Genomic DNA, 13,647 nt, shown 5'->3' with positions numbered 1-13,647 from the left:
AACATGCATTACACATCGACGAATCTACCGATGTGTCTAATTCTCCTCAGTTGCTGGCATTCATCAGTTACACATTTGACAGAAAACTGCATGAGGATATGCTCTTCTACTCAGTGCTGGAGGGAACTTGACATTTTCACCAAGCTGGACACTAAAATAAGAGAGATGGGACTTTCATGGGATAATTGTGTTGGTGTATGTACTGATGGTGTAGGTACAATTGTAGGTAAAAACAAGGGACTCAAGGCAAAGGTTTTAGTAGTGGCTCCTCATGTTAAGTTTACACACTGCATCATACACCATAAGTCTCTTGCTAGCAAAGCACTTGATCCTGAGCTTAACTGTGTTCTCAAATGTGCAATCAAACTAGTAAATCACATAAAATCTCATCCAGTAAACAGCAGACTGCTAGCCACCTTTTACAATGAGTTGAGCTCACAGCATGAAGTGTTGCTGTTTCATACGAAGTCTGATGGTTATGGCGAGGGAAGGCACTCAGCCGGCTTTATGAACTGCATGAGGAAGTGCACTCATTGTTGAAAGATTCAGAATTCACCCACCACCTGACAGACCCAGATTGGTTGTCAAAACCTGCTTATTGAGCAAAGGCTTAATATGTTTAATCTGAAAATACAAGGGCCAAACATAAACATCCTGACAATGAATGGCAAAATTAATGCATTTATGAAAAAGCTGGAAAAATGGGCTGAGCGAGGTGAATAAGGTAATGTGGAGATGTTTCCTGAGCTCGAGGAACATCTGGAGAAGAGTGGACTGAGTCTCAGCAACCTGAATGTACACATCACTGGTCATCTCCGCAGCCTTTTGGAAAAATTTATTTCCCGAAAGAGACACAACCAGAACTGTATAACTGGATATGGCAACCGTTCACTGAATCTACAACTCATCACCCCACAAATCTGGAAGATGCTTTGCTGGAGCTGTCCAGTGATTGAACATTAAAAATTTTATCTTCCAATTCCACACTGCCTGAATTTTGGATTACAGTAGCAGAAGAATACAGAGAGTTATCCAATGTGGCAGTGGATGCACTGCTTCTATTTGGATCTACATATTTGTGCAAACAGACTTTTCCGCTGTTACATACAAGAAAAATAAATTCTAATCACTTCTTGACATTGAAGATAGATTCCTGGAGGATTAGTGGTTAGGCCACAGCGCTCTCACTGCTGCAGCCCGGGTTCAATTCCCAGCCAGGGAGCCAACCCCAGCCACTGGGCTTGCGTGCAACAGTGTGCTCTCCCTGCTGGTCCCAAGCTTGGATAAAATTGGGGAGGGTTGCGTCACTAAGGGCATCCGGTGTAAAAACAGAGCCAAATCAAATACGCAGCCCAATGATCCCCTGTGGCAATGCCTAACAGGAGCAGCTGAAAGAACAACAACAACAACAACTTCTTGACATTGAAAATGGTCTGCAAGTAGCCATATCTTCTATCAGGCCACAGACAAAGCTTTTGTGTTCCCAAAAACAAGTGCACGAGTAATGTCAGCGCTCCTTCAATCTCATAGGTTATATACAAAACTTCTTACATTACAAACAGAGCCACCATAGTCCCTTGATTCATTACTGGGAAAGAAAAAGAGCACATACAATTTATTCTAAAATGATCATTGCTGAAAGGCTGAAATGGCTTCTTTATGGGGATTAAAGGTGTAGAAATGCTTGTGGACCATTTATAGCCTTTTTTGTGTATTTTCAAAAGAGAAAAATTGTATAATACATGGAGTATTTATCATTGTTAAGGGTTAACTTTACAGTTTTAGTATTGCTGTTACACAAAATAAAATACTTGCATCTGCTAAGATGAATACTGAGTTTTCTTTTTTCTGGAAGTATTTCATCATTAACAGGATGGGTGATAATGGCAGTTTTGTCATTATTTGTTGCATTGGTGTCATCATCAATCTCTTTTAGTAGAGATTGAATCTCTCCATTCCACTTCAGTCTCTGTCTTTGGAAGTAGTTGGCAATCCTCTTGCTTTTTTTAATCAGGGCTTCGCCGAGGTGACTGCTGATATCAATACCAGTCAGGGTTTTGAAGTGCCTGCAGAGGCCTCTTATGGTGAACAGAAATGGCCACTGCTGCTGTATTTCACTGATGGTAGGAGGGGGGCATGTGATAATCATGTGGCGCTGGTAAATATAAGTCTGGGGCATTAGGTCATCGACATTATGCAACTCTACAGCCTTTGGACCACCAGACTGAAAAATCCCTGCTGCAACTTTCGTCTACATTTCAAGTGAATCTGTTTTCTCTCCATCAGGCAAAGATGTAGTTTGCCAATTGATGCATAACTGTCCACTTAAGATCTAATCTTGTTCGCTGTGCAACTGTACTGTTATCTCTGTTAATGTGTTTCTAGGCTGACGAATCCTGTGTGCCACATTGTCTCAATTCACATGTTCTACCCTAGTTTTTAATTGTTTTTTTAGGGAACTGAAACCATTTCCAAGCTGTTTCCCTTCCTCAGAAATGTCTCCAATTGTAATTGGATATGGCTGTTCAGGAATGGACTCAGGTAGTGGTAATAGAATGAGTGTGATCTCACTGGGTGTTTCATCCCCTTGTCCTCTGTATACTTTGAAAAGAAAAAAAAACAGAATTAGACATACAGTGAGAAACCAATCATTTACACTATTCCTATAACATGCTGCCAAACATTGCTATTTTGAGTGTGAGTAATTGACTTTTTTATTGATGAACCTTCCCCTTAAGCATTAGTATGTCCAGCTTATACATTTATTTAATAAGGTGACAGGGAGAGAGAAGCTGAACTGCATGAAGGATGACAAAATGGTTAGAGGTGACACAGGAACCATCCACACTGCAAGGAGAGACGGCCCTTCACCACCTACAAAAACTGAATCATGTAGGTAACACTGTCTCTCCCCATATAAAGGTAATATTAATGCAACAGGCTAAAGAATGTATCACAAGGTCTATTGTTTCGATGGCATTTTCCTAATGTTACTACCATCTCTGCAATATAAAAAGCCTGTCACTCACTCTCGTGCCATTTCAAACTCATATGCTACTTTTTTTTGCACTCAAAAATCTTGGAAAAGAAATTTATGTTAATAGTGACCACAGGCTATCAAGCATCAAAAAACAAACAGCATTATTATAGCACCATGTAAGTAGTCCATACAACTCACTGTGCTATATTCCAAGTTTACTGAAACTATATGATAGTTTGTATGAGAAATAGACTAAAATTCAAGTTATTAACTATATATTCACAAATAACCTTCCCCAGCTTTTAAATGAAATATGATGACTGTCACACGCTGGATGTCAGTAACCTCAAATGTTATTAGTTCTCAAATGTCTTATTACCAAACATCATGATCTCAAACCTAATTTGATTGGGAAGCTGCAGTAGTGATGAATATTATAAGTGATGATTCACTTAAATTTCAGTCTGTTCATTACACAAAGCTATTAAATGGTTTCGGAAGACTTGGAATATTTCACACATGATGTAGGGAATATTTGGTGCTTTTTATGTACTCTCTTGGAGCTTGACAGCCCATGGTCACTATATATGGCAAGGGTGTCAAAACCTGTTCCTGTAGGGCCACCATCCAGCACAGATTAATTCCAACCTTGCTCTAACACACATGGCTGAAAATTTTCAAGTAATTCTGCATCTTGATTAGCTGAATCAGGTGTGTTTGATTAGGGTCGAAGCTAAGCTCTGCAGCGAGAGGGCCCTCAAGGAGCAGGATTTGACCCCCAGTGATATATAAAAAAGTTTTGTATGTTTTAGAAAAGGTGTTTTTTTTGCATGTTTTATGCGTTCTAAAGAATAATTAACAGCATACACATTTGGAACAACATAATGTAGAGTGAATAATGGGGAAGAAGTCTTACCTCTTTGTTTGAATTCCTTTATTAGTTTTCAACATTGTGTGGGCAATAAGAAGTCCTGAAGATCAGTCACTTCTACCAGCGAAAGGTCCTGTATCTTCTCCACACCCACCACAAAAGTAAGATGATTGACAAAAGTTTGAAGCTTGTTAACATCCAATTCTGGGAGAATTTTAATAGCTTCTGTGGCTGCAGATAAGAACACATTGAGTGATGTAATGACACCACAGAGAGGTGTGCCACTTTATATAATGGAAGTGGATAGTAATTCAAGAGCATTAACACACACATACTTCTGCTCTGACTTGTGTAGAGAGTGAACTCCGATGTCAGACAAAAGCACAGACTCGTACAGCTCAACAACAAAGTAGACTTCAGTTTGAGAGATGAGTATCAGCATAATCTTCCCAAATATATAGCCAGAGTTGTTGTGGGCTACAACTACAACATGGTGTAGCACATACTACATATAAGTTTGTTGGACCAGTACTAGGTTCGAAGGAAGAGCAGTTACTAATGGCTAAATAAACAAGAAACACCACAGACCAAGAATAAGTTTAAATGCCAGCTTGTTTATCAAAAGAATTACTCAGGGGTAGGGGTAACTATAATTTGGTACCAGATAGACATTCACACAACATAACATAAAATACACAAACCTTTGCATGGAAATGCATAGTTTCGGTTCAAACCTTTCCCCCTTTTTTATAAAGAAAACAAATATGAATTTCTTATTATCCCATCCACTTAACCTATTTGGTTATAATGTCTAATTGTTATCTGAGCTCAATTTTAACTTCAAATCTTATCTATTGCAGGTTTTTATTTAGTTCCTACTTTTAAATATTAAGCTATTTTGGTTTACCTGTTTATTTCTCTTTTAAATCAACATAGGCCTACTTTAGAATCATGAAATTAGTATTAGGCTACTTTCTTACTGGCAAATTTTAGGCTATTTCAACCTCAACCCTTGAGCTATAGTCAACATCTCGACATCAATACGGCTGGAAAGTAACACTTCAAAATGCAATATCAAATCCAGTCACAATTCAATAATTCAACATGTAACATACAACATTGTAGTGAATGAAGTCACAATCATCAAAATTTTAAGGTTCTATTCAATCAGTCCGTTAGCAGGGAGTACACGGTAGCCTTGCTAGCGACAGCGCCAGGCACTCCATACAGTGTTCACATGATCCAAGGGAAAATTCAGTTTAGGTGAGGACACGCTTACCGCGATGCGGAGATTCACTGTCAGCTCAACGAAAGTCGGTAAGCAATCGGCTTACTGTTCAGAGTCCACGCTCTCAATAAGCAGAAGATTTCTCCCAATGTAACTCACGGTCTAGGTTCTTCAAGCGGGTGGCTCGCCATCGAACATCCACGTCCATGTGCTCGACGCATGGGCTTCAGCAGTTCGCGATTCTTCCCGGAAAATTAGTCAGCTTAACAAGAAAATGTTCAAAATCTATCAACATAGACAGAACGCTAAATAAAACACTTCAAAACACAAAATAATTATCAGCAATACTCTATGTTTCTTTCTTTCAATTTGCTCAAGGATTTAACACGCCATGCAACCCTTCATCTCTCGTTTTTTCTCAGCTCTGTCGGCCGCTTCTTTTTCTTAAAAAAAAAAAAAAAACATTAGCAGCTTTCCGATTGGCTAACAGATATGCAATTCCTTAAAGTAACAGAACTATTAAACCAAACTGACAAATAATTTACCATCTGATGAAATACTGTTTTTTTCCCTTTTTATCTAGTTTAAGGTTGCTTTTAATCACTACTATGATTTTTTTCTTAAATGATGAAATTCTGCTCAATATTTTTCTTATGTAATCACTATATGTTAATTTATGGCTATCTACACCTAGGTTACACCGGCCCTTGTTATAATTTGTTCCTTTATAAACTACACCTGATACCTCTGAAGTACTCTGAGTTACACAGTTAGCTGTCCTTATTGCATTTTGTATTTCTGTATTGTACAACTGCTCGTTGTGTTCAAGCACTTCAGGGACAGAGTGAATTTTTGGAGGAAATAACTGTCCACAACATAGATAAGACTGAAGCAACCCATGCATTTCTGCCAGTGTTTTACAGAGGTGTGCAAAATTATGCGGTTTCCTTGCAGCGTCCTTGAAATATGAATGTTTGCTTTCGAACCTGAGGGTCCACAAACGGATTAAGGGTCCGAAGCAAAAAATGAGGTCTGCATAGTTCAACAAGTAATGATGTTTGGCCTTCAGAGCCACAACAGGGAACATAATGCTTCTCAAATAGATGTATTCTTCCATTAGAAACTTAAGGTAGGCAATCTCATTATGGCTAATTTTGGGAGCACATACCAACTCTATCAGTTCCTTCAGTTTAAGGCTTAATTGCCACATCTCACTGTCCATGGGGTTTTTAATTTTGCTCCCCTTACCACATAAAGTGGTAAGAGTCTCAAGAGACACCACGTCTATGCAGCAGAACCTCCAAGTTGTTTGGCCATCTGCTCTGACCACACGTGGTGTATATTGACTGTCACTTCCTAAATGCTTAAACTGTGTAATGGCTCTATTCAATTCATTTTAGGTGAAGTGCTTTTCAACTGTAACCAGATGTTTAATGTAAATTGCCAAGCCATTTGCCACTCTCCTTTCAAATAGATCATGGCCTAAACATGAGGAGAGCCCACCACACACATGGAAGTATCTGAGGGAATTGAAAACTGAATTGAATTTGATGCCTTCTACCATAGATTGATCAGTGGTGGTGAGCAGATCAACACTCTCTGCATAATTTCTCTCTGTTCTTTTTAGGCCAAGAGTTAGATGTTGTTGGCAAAATGTGCCTCTGTCAATTAGACAGTACCAACAGAAATGCTTGCTGCTGCTAAACTTTTCTGAAACACTTCTTATACAGTGTGACCCAAGATTGTCCCCAGAGGACACTGCCATCTCTAGGCTGGAAGCCAGTAACCTCTAAATCCTTAAGATCAGCAACTGGGTTGGAAAAGATCTTCTCTTTTCTGTTGTGTTCTCTCGCTGCTGGCTGACTAAATAGGAATGTGTCTTTTTAATTGGCACATACTGACAAAACCGTTCCCTACCAGCTGTGTCAGTGCCTAGGTATATTTGTTTTGGTTCTACAAAGTTGAAATTCTGCTTGAAAAATGTCTTTCTTCTTTTGTTTGACCTCAAAACACCTTCTTTGTACATAGTTAATGTCATGTCACAGCCACCCATGGACTCAACTTCCCAGCAAACACCGTGGCCTACAAACGTGGCTGCCTGACTTCACTACCCAGAACACACACGTTTCCCCCGCCCGCAATCGCCCAGCTTCTAACACATCACACTTGGTTTCAATCAGTCTCACACTCACAAGCACACTACTTATGTACTTCCATTCATTACACTCTTTGCGAAGTATACGCTCAGTTAGCTTGTGTTCTGTTGATACCAAGCCTTGAATATCTTGTGTTTGCTTTCCCTGGTTTGACCTCTTTTCTGCCCATTGATACTGTGTTTTGTGCTTTGCCTAGTTTAGTCTGTTTGTTCATCGCCTGACCATTGCCTGTTTATGGTTTACGATTCTGAAGTGCCCTTCTGGATTGTCTGCCTGGATTATTTAATAAACACTTCTGTATCTGCTTTTGCATCCGTATCTACTCCTTCTCGTGACAGTTATTAAATCGTAATTTGACAATTCATGAATTAGCTTGTCAATGTCTGATTGTGGTATATCTGATGATGCCAGCTTTTCTTGCAGTTTACCAAGCATAGCATGCATTCCGTGAACATGAACTGCCTGAAATTCCTGAATTATTAACTGTATTGTACTTTGCATTTTGGCCTGCAACTTCAGATAAAAAAAGAGCCAAGTTATTTTAAAAAGTCTCATCATCTCCACTTTTTGCATGAGTTTCAAGAGACAGATTTGTGGATGGTAGGTCACTGTCAAGAGAGGGTCCCTGGAGGACTAGTGGTTAGGCCACGGCGTTCTCACTGCTGCGGCCTGGGTTTGTTTCCCAACTTTACAAAAAGAGCATTTTATTTCAATATCACTGCTGAATTTTTGTAAAACCATTTGGTAGGATAAACTCTTAATTATTTTATATGAAATTTCCTTAACGTTGTTTGTAAGGAGGAATTTTTGAGGCAGGGACCAAACTAAAGACCAGTTTATATTATTAAAGAGATTGTTCCAGTAAAAAATAACAGAGGGAGTAGAGAGATTTTCTTTTAAAAATAAAGATCTAAATTTATATTTATTAGACTTTAAAATGGAAAAGCAAATGGAGCCAACTGTGGTATTTTCAGATCTGGGAGGACAGACAGATAGTGATGGCGTATAGTTACTATTTTTAAAAAGCATGCCTACACAAGCAGTTATAGGGCTGGTAACCATGTTACATTCTTTTAATGTAATAGGTATTTTGTATTTTGAGATAAAGTCTGCAAACTCAGATAAAACCCCTTCATAATTAAATAACTGACTTTGCAGTTATTCCAAATAAAGAATCTTTGGGAAGAAAAACTGTCATTGTAGATAAGGCTCTAAGCAGTGAGTTCTTGCTGTTAAAATTTAGAGAGTTTGATCAGAAGTTTTTCAATTTTATAACTGCACATTAAAAGAAAATCTAAACCACCAGACAAGAGAAGACATAACAAGGAATTATATTCCAGACAGATGATGGATTTCAAAGACACTGTCTATGCCAGTTTATTTTAAGGTTATTGTTCAGAGAGCTAAAGTCAATAAAATTTGGACCATTTTTATCATGAGTTTAAGAGTACTGATTTCTTAATATAATGAACTTTATTTTTCCATAAGAATTTTGTCAATGTTCTGTCAGTTAATTACAGGTGTGTTTGTTAACCCTGAACAGAACATGATAAACAAGAAATGCCTTCTGGTTTAGTGAGCAGAACTTTGCCTTTAAGTGATGAATCTCTTTGCAACCAACGATTCAGTAGCTTGCGTGTCTTTTGGATAATTGGGAGAAAATTTAAGTGGCACCTAGATATTAAGGTGAAGACCTAAGGCTTTGCAATAGGGCTGAAGAGTCTCCAACTAGAATATGACTGAAGAGTCTCTACTACCAGAAAGAACGATTACCATTGGTAAAAAGAATTTTAACAGATCTTTAATAAAAAAAAAAAATAATAAAAAAAAAAGGTCCCCGAATCCCAATGTTTATAACAGAAATTCATGTTCCAAAAACCAAAGGTTTTATAATAGTCCAAGAAGAGAATAAAACAATCATTGACATTCATCAATTAGATTATTCAAAACACGTTTCTGTCTTTTTGTCAAAACCAGAACAATTATTTTATAATTGTTATTCAACAATGTAATTGGCCACCAACTATCAATTAAGAGGGGTCTTTATTTGTTGAATTAGAGTTATAAGCCCTTGACACAGAGTAGGAGGAAGTAAAGCTCTTTCAAGACACTCTGTATATACTTCAATCAAAAAAGGGAGCTAAATTCTTGCTGAATGCTTTACTGTTAACCCGTTAACCCATCCGTTTTTGGAGACTTATTACTTTTCAGATCGTTTACGGCAACAATAATTTCTTGTAGTCTACGAGGGGCCTCACATATATTACAGTCCTCAATGCTAAGCTGCTTCACATTGGGCAAAAACTAAAAGAACTCAGAAGTTATTATTGACAAAAATTTGAAGTGTACACATTACTATAAAACTCAGAGCAAAAACTGGAAATGATTCTGGGGTCCTCAACAATATCAACAGCTGCTCAGTATGTTATTTTTGGCTTGTTGCCTCTCAACTCTGAAAAAGTAGACAGAGCTCTGTTCACCCTCTTCAATCCATTTTCTTCGAGATCTTATAAAGGCTCTTTAGCCTTTCGTTTGTATATATCCTTTAACTGAAGTTGCTTTTTTAGCAAGTTTTGCTTTTTTCCAATTCTGATAGTTCTTCTTTTTTAGATAATAAAGTGGAAATTTAACTATAATTTTATTCTCATTGATTTTTCTCCAAAAAATATTCCAATGTCAAATTTAAAAAACTCCCAATTGCTACAGTAATTGTTATCTATTTTCGCTTTATTGCAGTAGGACAAGATCAGCTTTTCTATACTGGTGACGATCTCATTATGTTGAAGAATTGAATTATTCAGTTTCCAGTGTGCAGATTTTCTGTTTAAATTTGCTGAAGATTTAAAAGGAATACTTATAGAGATAGCCTTGTGGTCCAAAAATGGGGATGGTGTTATATCAGTGATAATAGTTTCTAAATCATTAGAAGTAAGCCAGTAATCACTCAATGAATCAGTACTCCATGTTAAAGATTCTTGTAATGGGTGAGATTACCTCCATGCATCGATTAAGGTAAATTTCTCCATAAACTCAATTGTTTCCTTCAACCCAGTGATTTGTTTCATGTTTGCACTGACTTCTTCTTTCATTAATCACACACGAGTTTTTACACCATTTACAACACAGACAGAGGCCCCCGAGTGCCCCCAAGAGCAAGAAAATGTGCCCCAGAATGCAGAAGTTTTCATCTTAATCGATTCAAATGGCAGGTTCATCAATGAAAAACAGCTCTTTCCTAATCACAAACCATTAAAACTCTGGTGCCCAAAAACAGATAGTGCCCTACAACAACTGAGCAAGGAAAATCTGGGTGAACCCAGCCACATCATCCATGTGGGGACAAATAACCTGAGGGCACAACAAGAGCGAGTGGCATAATCACAAACCTTCCCAAATTCAAAAATAGTTATCTCCACTATACTACCTAGAAAAGACTTCCATCCACCATACAAAGAGTGAACACAGACATCTCACGTGGATGTGCTGGAATGCCAAACATTCACCTGGCATGCCATCCCACACTAGATCTTCACCACCTCCATGACCACATCCACCTCCATAAAGACAGTGTCCATGTGTTTGCTAAAACTCTTAAAGATGTTGCCCTGGGCCGAACCCCTGGCAGCCCCCCAAAGAGTGTCAGAGCAACCACCACCCCTCAGCTAGGGAGGCACTTTCTCCCAGCATCACGACAACGCATCGTCTCTCCATACTCAGCTGAGCTTTACACTACAGCCCCCACCCAATGGCCTGCACCGTATTGCCAGCTCACTCTGTCCCCGTGCCCCCGCCATGGGCTTCGCCACCCGCATCCTGCCCCCTGCACCTGCATCCTGGACCCCAACGCTCACAGCCTGGACCTCCACACCCTGCACTCTACCACCATCAGCCTACATATATATACATCGATTAGAACTGGGTTTGTATTACTCTAGAGCACTGTTAAGATTGTTAAATTTGTTAAACTTCTTGACCAAATGAAATCATTAACTATCACAATGTGGAACATACAAGGTATCTATTCATCCAGTTTTGGATATAAAACCCAAACCCTAGAATTAAAAAAAAAAAACAGATATGGACATTAGAATATTACAAGAAACATGGCGCAGAACTGATGAAGTCACTCTTTGTCCCTCAGGTTACCATGAAATATCTATATCCTCTAGAAAACATGAAAGAATTACATGTGGGAGAGATTCAGGGGGCATCATAATCTGGCACAATCTAGAAATTGATAAATACATCCAAATAATTAAAAAAGAAGAATCTCACATCTGGCTCAAAGTCAACAAACACCTTAGCCAAACAACAAAGGATATTTTCTTATGTGCCCTTTATATTCCTCCCTCTGAATCTCCATACTGTAATGAAGACATCTTTTAGACTCTCCATAGTCAAATTAACCACTTCAAGGCCCAAGGAAGTGTGTTAATCTGTGGGGATCTAAATGCTAGAACAGGACCCCTACCTTACTACACCACAGATAATGGAAATAACTACATCTTTGGACAAAGCTTCCCACAAAATATAGTAAACATCCCAAGGAATAACTCTGATGACCATGTAAATAAAAATGGGAAGCTTCTGATTGAGCTCTGTTGAAGACTTGGTCTGTATCTTGTCAATGGTAGGGTGAGAGGAGACTCTCTTGGAAGGTACACCTGTAGTTCATTTCATGGTTGCTCAACAGTTGATTACATGATCATGAACAGTTGATTACATGATTATCATGATATCCATTCTCTTTCAAAGCATTCACAATCAAACCACTAACACCCCTATCAGATCACAGCCAAATTACTGTGTATCTCAAAAGGACACAAAATATTAGTATGCATTCACAGCCCAGTAAGCTGTATAACATTAGAGAAAACTACAGATGGGCCCAAAAGAGCACAGAAAAATATGTGACAGCAATTGGTCACCCAAAAGTATGTTCACTTATAGACAACTTCCTATGCAGCTTTTATCCTCACAATGAGGATGGTGTAAAATTATCAACATTATCATAAAGGGTTTAAATTTCGTTGTACCTGTGACAATGACAATAAAGGCATATTCTGTTCTATTCTATATTCTATTCTAACCTCAAAACCTCTAAGAAAATACATAAGGCCAAACAAGAGAATGAAAAATGGTTTGATTTAGACTGTAAAACTATGAGGAAAAAATTAAGACAATTATCAAATAAAAAACACCAACAACCAAACAATACAGATTTGCGCCATCAATATTGTGAAGAACTTAAACAGCACAAAAATACACTCAGAAAAAAGAGAGAACAGTACTTCCAAAATCAGCTAAAACTATTGAAGAATCTGTAAATTATAACCATTTCTGGGAAAATTGGAATTTTCTGAATAAAAAACAACATGAACAAACTACCATACAAAATGGAGACACCTGGAAAAATCACTTTGAGCAACTTTACAGCAAAATAAAAATGAACCCAGAACAAAGCCAAATATATGAAAAAATGATCAATATGGAATATACAATTGGTAAACACCAAAACCCATCAGACCACCCCATTACAGAAAAAGAACTGATTGATAAAATACAGGCCCTGCAAACCAGAAAAGCAAGTGGACCAGATGGCATCCTCAATGAAGTGCTCAAGAATACAGATCACAAATTGGCCTTACTAAAACTGTTCAACTTCATTTTGAGTGTTGGTTATTTCCCTGACACCTGGAATAAAGGACTCATAATGCCCATATTCAAAATTGGAGACAAATTAGATCCAAACAATTACAAAGGCATCTGTGTAAGTAGTAAACTGGGGAAGTTGTTTGCAGCATCATCAACACAAGACTGATACACTTCCTTACCGAGCACAATGTCTTAAGCAAAAGTCTTAAGCAAAAGTCAGATTGGATTCTTACCAAATTACAGAACATATCTTTACACTGCATATCCTGATTGACAAATACATCAACCATAACAAAACCAAAATATTTGCTTGCTTTGTTTCAATTTGGCACTAAGGTCTACTGTTTAAACTTACAGAAATTGGAATGGGGCAAAACATACAACATCATTAAAACAATGTAATCAAACAATTGGAAATAAACAAACTGAATTCTTCACTCCAGGGCGAGTTGTAAGGCAGGGCTGCCCACTATCACCAACTCTCTTCAATATATACATTAATGAATTGGGAAAACTACTAGAACAATCAGCAGCACCTGGCCTCACACTATAGGACTCCACTATAAAGTTCCTCCTCTATGCAGATGATCTGGTCCTGCTGTCTCCAACAGAACACAGCAGAACCTAGACATCCTGCACACATTCTGTCAGACCTGGGCCCTGACTATAAACTTGAGTAAAAAAAAAGCTGTAATATTTCACAAAAGACCCAGATATCAGGGAAAGAGATATAATTTCATCCTTGGTATGACCAATA

The 13,647-nt window shown here is 38.1% G+C and overlaps 1 protein-coding gene and 1 pseudogene across 1 annotated transcript in view; one reads left to right on the top strand and one right to left on the bottom strand.

Moving 5' to 3' along the window:
• Positions 1-1,773: 1,773 nt before the first annotated feature.
• LOC117598993 (uncharacterized) lies at positions 1,774-5,287 on the bottom strand (annotated as a pseudogene).
• tsen54 (TSEN54 tRNA splicing endonuclease subunit) overlaps positions 3,890-13,647 on the top strand; it is a 59,910-nt gene continuing 50,152 nt past the window's right edge. The window contains exon 1 of the mRNA XM_053239063.1: positions 3,890-4,012. The gene's annotated coding sequence lies outside the window, so the exon portion shown is untranslated. The remainder of the gene's footprint in view (positions 4,013-13,647) is intronic.

Source organism: Pangasianodon hypophthalmus, chromosome 13, assembly GCF_027358585.1.
Source record: "Pangasianodon hypophthalmus isolate fPanHyp1 chromosome 13, fPanHyp1.pri, whole genome shotgun sequence".
In the NCBI taxonomy this organism is placed as follows: Eukaryota; Metazoa; Chordata; class Actinopteri; order Siluriformes; family Pangasiidae; genus Pangasianodon; species Pangasianodon hypophthalmus.
This window is presented reverse-complemented; position numbering and strand designations above follow the sequence as displayed.